The following is a 7,184-nucleotide window of genomic DNA, read 5'->3' as shown; positions in this document are numbered from 1 at the left end:
AAAGTATCATGTCACTTCCATTGTCACATTAATCTTAGGGCTTTTTTAATTAAAGCAAATTAAAAACTAAATATGAGAATGACATTTTCTTGTGATTTAGATGTTCAAATTATTTCTCATTCTTTATTAAAGTCAGAGGACAACTAAATTCAAGTAGAGTGTGACTGTCATTCTTTTCTCTGCTTCTTGTGTGGCTCTAAAGTCATTGTTCATTGTTCATGTTATGGTTAGTCACTTATCTCCCCCTCTCTGTGTGATTGCAATTGTCTATTAAGGAACAGTAAGTGTCCAGTAGCAAAGAGGACTGAATAGGGATTCTTCACCACTTTTGTCTCTTTTTCTCCTTTGTGCTTTATTTCCTCTGAATTGACTGCTATTTATCACTGTAATTTTGATAACACCATGTCCAGTGTTCAAGCGTAACCAATATCCTGTCTACTCCAAATTATGTTTTATTTCTGAATAGTCTAGCCCATATCTAAGAAACCTGCCTATATATTTAAGACCTCTTTGTTTTAATGCCTTAAATTAACCCTGTGCAGCTCTGGGAGAAATTTAAAAAAATTAAGTCTATCAGGGAAAATAAAGATTTTCCTGTTAGTATATTTTTTTCTAGATTATTTTATTTATATCATTATTTTTCAAAAAAATCATTGCCACTGTATCTAATTATGAGTTTGCCACTTCAATTTTAGCCAGGCACATTCCACTGAAAGCTCAAATCCATTCTGTTTGCTATCCAGAGCTCTGCTTTGTATACTTGGACAAGGGGAAAAATCTGGATGTCAAGTTTCTTGAGGAGGCTTGTACACAGTGTCAATGATGATTAGTTTCAATAACAGGCTTGTCACAGATAGAATCAGCTAGAAGTGAGTTTCTGTGAGGAATAGTTTAGGTTAAGTTGATCTGTGGGTAATTTTCTTATAAATACCTTTTCACAAGAAAGAAAAAAAAAATGTCTGAATTTAGAACTGATTGTTTGGCTTGTATACTTTCTTGCCTTCAGATCCTGTCAAATTCTCAGTTCTGTCAGCTTCTCCACAACCAACCAGCATCTGAGCTGTAGGATTCAATGCCTTCTCAAAGCCTAATAGTTTCTAAAGTGATCTTTTCATTGTGAGCCTTTCAAATTCTAATGCAAGGGTGTGCAGCTAACAACTGATATTTTTTATCTAAAGATATTCTGTAATACACTCTCTTACGTGGCCTGAAGATCCCTCATTCCCTAGATCCCTCATTCTCAGGATACCATACAAGTATATATCAGGACTTTTTTGTTTGTAGGTAATATAATTTTCAGATTTCATGAGGCCACAATTTTAAATTTGTTCTGTTTTCTTATGGATCAATTATTCTTTACTCCCATGATGCTACACACACTCCAGTGAAGTTTGCTTGGCAGGCCGAGAGGCCTGGAAGCACTCAGGAGGCAAAGAGTTTCACAGAAACTCACCTCCTGGAGCTTTGGCATTCTCATTAACCCGTATATTCATACTCTATTTCCATGTTAGTCTGGTGTATGGATCCACATGCTCTCTTTTAGTATTATTTTATTATAAGTGCCTTTTAAGATTGAATTCTGATATAGTTAAGCTTCCCACCAGTGTTCCAAAGTGCCAGAAGCTGATGAGCTTGGAATCTGGTGGAATGCAGTAAGGAAGTTACCTATTCAGTAACTAATTAAGCATTACAAAAGATGGAGCCAGCAGCATAGGGCTGGTCTGCAGAGTATTTACTAAGGACAGTAGCCAGTCTCACCCAAACAAGGGAATACCATGAAAGAGCCAGGAAATCCCACTGAGATAGAAATCTTCAGTACAGGCTACATTTCATATTAGAAGCAAATTGGTGAATTCTTCTGACAAATGGAGATTCTCCACAGATACTTAAAAGTTATTCATACTAAAAATTATCAGGGCCCAGGAAATAGGGGGGTTGTGGTATTGCAGTATTCATGAAAAGGTCTGCTAGAATAGAACCCCTGGTGGTGGGCTTAACAATAGACTAGCTTTACACCTGGCTCCCTTCTTAGTGGCAGCAGCCTGGTCCCCGCCTTCTTTTGATGCATACATTCCTTTTGTATTGTGTCACTGTTACTTGGTGGATTGTATCTCCTCTGGTTTCTTGTTTTTCTGCTGTATAAAAAGTTTGATGCTCGACCTAACAAAATACATTCAGATTCTACACAATCTCCTGTGTGCATCTGTCTGTCATTCCTGCTGACTCTTTGCCCACCTGCGACTAGTGACACTTTCCATGCAGACAAAGGGACCCAGAGGGTCTGTGGCACCATGATAAAATGATATGGAATTATCTAGTGAATAATAGTGACAGATTCTTTTTTGTTCCTTCTGACTATGTTCTGGAACTAATTTCTGTATTTGTGTGCCTCCTTTACTTAGCTGTAGTATCTTCAGTACTGTACCCTTGACGTTTAGCATCATGTGATAATCGTCAAGGTATGTTGTATCAAGTGATTCTACTTATTTCCCATGCACTGCTGTTTTTTTGTTTGTTTGTTTGTTTGTTTTGTAAACTGTTTAGATGATTGCATTGTCATTTTGTTTATATTTGTTGTTTTGGTGCCTTAGGGCACAAACATTTTGTTTTCGGGGATCATCAAAACATATCTGGGGGGTTTGTCTATAAAATGAAATTAGTTCTTTTAAAAGTATTTATTAAAAAAAAGTATTTATAAATGCTTGTTTTACTTTTATATTTGTAAATGTGTGTCTGTCTGTATGTGTGAGTATATGTGTACCCCATGTATGCAGGTATTCAAAGAGGACAAAGGAGGTTGTCAGATACACTAGAACTATAGTTTTAGGTAGTAGTGAGTTAGTCTGTGCAGATGCTTGGAACTGGAAACACTTGGGTACTCTGGGAGAGCAGCAGATTATATTTCTTTACTCTTAAATCAAATCCACAGCACTACTTAAAAATTTCAATTGATCAGTAGACACATTTGATATATTCAAACAATGCATGTATTAATGGTGATTTATATAGTAAAAGAGTGATAATTACAAATCTAAGAATATGGAGAAAAACTTTATCCATCCAGCACCTCCTATTGACTGTCAGAACAATAGTAACAACAATGCAACACCAAGGGCCTACTCACTAGGAAAATATATTTGTAAAACAGTTTTCATTGTGGTAATTTTTATAATGCTATTACTATTAAGTCTTTCTATTTAGTTCATAATAATGATATATGATTTTCAAGAAATAAAATAGTACTGTGTATGCATTAGTGGGTGTTTTTAAGCTGTTTGTTGCTCCTTTATTGGGTATCTCTATCAAACCAATCCCCTCAGAACTGGGGATACTCAGCAGAAAAAGAGTTAAAAAGAATGTAAAAGACATAGGGGATGTAGAACAAGAAAGCAAGTAAAGAAATCCAGAAATCAGTGACATACATCAGTTGGTAAAATGCGTGTTGCATAAACACAGCAACCAAGTTCCGATTTTTGCACGAGATAAAAAGCTAGGTATGCCAGCAAGCTTGGGTATTCTCAAAGATAGTCGAATCAGAGAGAGGCAGATCTCTAGTTCATTGCCTATTCAACAGAATCAAATTATTGAGTTCTAGACTCAGTAACAGTCCCCATTTCAAAACTTAAGATATAATAGGATAAAGCATACACTATTGCATCAAGTTGGACAAAATAAATCAACAGAATAATGTAGCACAAAAGAAGGTATAAAAATAGAGAAACATTCATTCACATTCTCAGTAGATTTATAAAAAAATACTAAGTTAAAGTCAAAATTCACATACAGAGGACCTGGTGTAGACCCATGCAGGCCCTGTACATTTCGTTTCAATGTTTCTAATTTTATATGGGCCTTTCTCATATTGCTTTAGAGGCTCTTGCTTTCTTGATGCCTTCCATTGAACTCTGGCTCTTACATTTTTTCTATCTTTTCTTCTGCAGGTATTCTTGACCTCTGAGGAGAAGGATTTGATGGAGAGATAACATTTAGTGCTGATTTTTTTTCAAGATGTCTCACTCTCTGCATAATGTCTGGACCCCATGACCATACACATATAGACAATGACTATATTGAGTGGATTAATAAAGAAAGCATGAAGTTCTACATAGGTAAGTTCAGTGTGTGTGTGTGTGTATGTGTGTGTGTGTGTGTAGTATGAATAATGGTAAATAATTGGCATTGGAATATATAATTAATTCTTCTAATAAACTGGCCCCCTCAACATTTGTGTTTGGGGAATGATACTGCAGAGAAGAATGTGGCATGTTGGTTTCAACCGAAACAGTGAGCAACCGTATATTAGTGAATATTCTTTACGAACACAATTTAGGTTATCTCTAGATGATTTGAAAATTTTTATATTGCTATTAGAAGAAATACCTTCAGTGACTTAACTTGCATATTGTTGCTTACTTTCTCAAAAAAGTTTAATCACTAAAAATTCAAGAATTAGAAACCATTTCCATGTGTATTCAAAACTAGATTATCACTGTGCTGCTATCATCTCTAGTATGCCATATCAAAGTTTTAATATGACAAACATCTAGTCAATATAATTCAAGAATATTCTGCAGTCATTTTTGTTTGATTGCCAGCTTTTTTTCCTCCGAGGAAGTACTTAAATTTAACAAGATGAACCTCTACTATGTGGCTGCCATAAAGCAATTTTAAATACCTGTGGAGTCACAGACATTCTTTATTTGTCATTTCTATATCTGATTTTTAAAATAATCCATTCTACTGACATTAGCTTTATTTTTTATAATTTTATTTCATCCTAGTTTAAGTGCTTTCAGCAAAGAAGTGACACATGAGTAAATAAATAATAGTATATACTTCAAATATAAATGTTGCAAGGTAACATCCAAAAATTCTAAAAGAATCTCATTTAGCTAGTATCAAAAAGCTAAAATCAGTCATTTGAAAAGTCCCTATAACCCCATACCAAAAGCAATATGTGTACAAATCTAGAGAGAGATAGAGTTGTATATGCTGTGTGCTAACATATATTGTTATTTCTTTCATTCTGGAAGAGTACTTGACTTTAAGGGAAAAAATAAAATAAGGGGATAGAGGGGACACTACAGCTTTACAAGACTGAATCATGACCATTCTGTTAAATTAATAACAGAAAACACTGTATACATTTCTGTAAACTACAGAACTAAAAAAAAAGAGGGAGAGGAGACACCATGAAATTGAGACCTATGGTGAAGGAAGTGAATGGGAAGAAGGTAAGTAGGATTAATCATGGAGAACTCTGACATAGAACACTAAGCAGAGTGAGGAGTGACAATAGGATGGAAAATCCATTGTGAGACTTTTACACTTGAGGATGGATTGTGATGTGTGTGTGTGTGTGTGTGTGTGTGTGTGTGTGTGTGTGTGAACTCTATATACAGGCATGCACTCTCCACTATGCAATCTTTGACATGTGGCAGTTCAGAGGCCAAAAGTTGATGTCCATTTTCTTCTTCAAAGATTTGTTCTGGTTACTGTTTCCATACATTTTAGTGTTTATTAATTTAAACATATTAGCCTATTATGTCTGGGTGTATTTATGTCTGTAAATGGAAGTGCTAAGTAGTGTAAATGTCAGAGGACGATGATTCTTTAATTTCATCATTTGACCTTCTATCAGCTCACCTTTCAGTTGAGTAATCTTGCCATCTCTCTACCTTATTTTTTGTTTTGTAGTCTTTCAGGGGGGTTCTACAGCTCACTTAATGTGCCCCACTCACTGACTAGGAAGTCTCAGATACTACGTTGTCTGTGCCTCTCCTTAACTCTGGCTCTAGTAAAATAGAGAAGCACTAAATACTTGGCTTTACTACATGTGTACTGAGGATCAGAATTTGGGTCTGCTAGTCTGTGTACAGGATGCTATCTGGAGGGACCTGTGGGGCACTGGCCCAGATAGAGGAGCCAAAGAATTGTACTCTCTGAACAGTGAGAAGCTACAGAGAGCAGGCAGAAGGGCCTCAACTAGCCAGCGAGACTTGGTAGCTAGCATTCAAGTCCAGTGCTACTGAACTTGAAGTGACTTGGCAGACTTGAACAGCTTCCAGCCGTGAAAACTTTGGAAGAGAACTCTCTTCTGAAGAGTGTTATAGCACTTATATGACAGATACACTTAGAAGATCTTTGATGGATCAGGAATTCAAGGCCCATACCTAACCATGATAAAAGCAATCTATAGCAAACCAGTAGCCAACATCAAAGTAAATGGTGAGAAGCTGGAAGCAATCCCATTAAAATCAGGGACTAGACAAGGCTGTCCACTTTCTCCATACCTATTCAACATTGTACTTGAAGTCCTAGCCAGAGCAATTAGACAACAAAAGGAGATCAAGGGGATACAAATTGGGAAGGAAGAAGTCAAAATATCACTTTTTGCAGATGATATGATAGTGTATATACGTGACCCTAAAAATTCCACCAGATAACTCCTAAGCCGGATAAACAGCTTCAACGAAGTAGCTGGATATAAAATTAACTCAAACAAGTCAATGGCATTTCTGTACACAAAGGATAAACAGGCTGAGAAAGAAATTAGGGAAACAACACCCTTCTCAATAGTCACAAATAGTATAAAATACCTTGGTGTGACTCTAACTAAGGAAGTGAAAGATCTGTATGATAAGAACTTCAAGTCTCTGAAGAAAGAAATTAAAGAAGATCTCAGAAGATGGAAAGATCTCCCATGCTCATGGATTGGCAGGATCAACATTGTAAAAATGGCTATATTGCCAAAAGAAATTTATAGATTCAATGCAATCCCCATCAAAATTCCAACTCAATTCTTCAACAAATTTAGAAAGAGAAATCTCCAAATTCATCTGGAATAACAAAAAACCTAGGATAGCAAAAACTCTTCTCAAGGATAAAAGAACCTCAGGTGGAGTCACCATGCCTGACCTAAAGCTGTACTACAGAGCATTTGTGATAAAAACTGCATGGTACTGGTATAGCAACAGACAAGTAGACCAATGGAACAGAATTGAAGATGCAGAGATGAACCCATGCACCTATGGTCATTTGATCTTTGACAAGGGAAATAAAACCATCCAGTAGAAAAAAGACAGCATTTTCAACAAATGGTGCTGGCACAACTGGTGGTTATCATGTAGAAGAATGTGAATTGATCCATTCCTATCTCCTTGTACTAAGGTCAAATCTAAGTG

This window comes from Mus caroli, chromosome 1 (assembly GCF_900094665.2).
Source record: "Mus caroli chromosome 1, CAROLI_EIJ_v1.1, whole genome shotgun sequence".
Lineage (NCBI taxonomy): Eukaryota > Metazoa > Chordata > Mammalia > Rodentia > Muridae > Mus > Mus caroli.
This window is presented reverse-complemented; position numbering follows the sequence as displayed.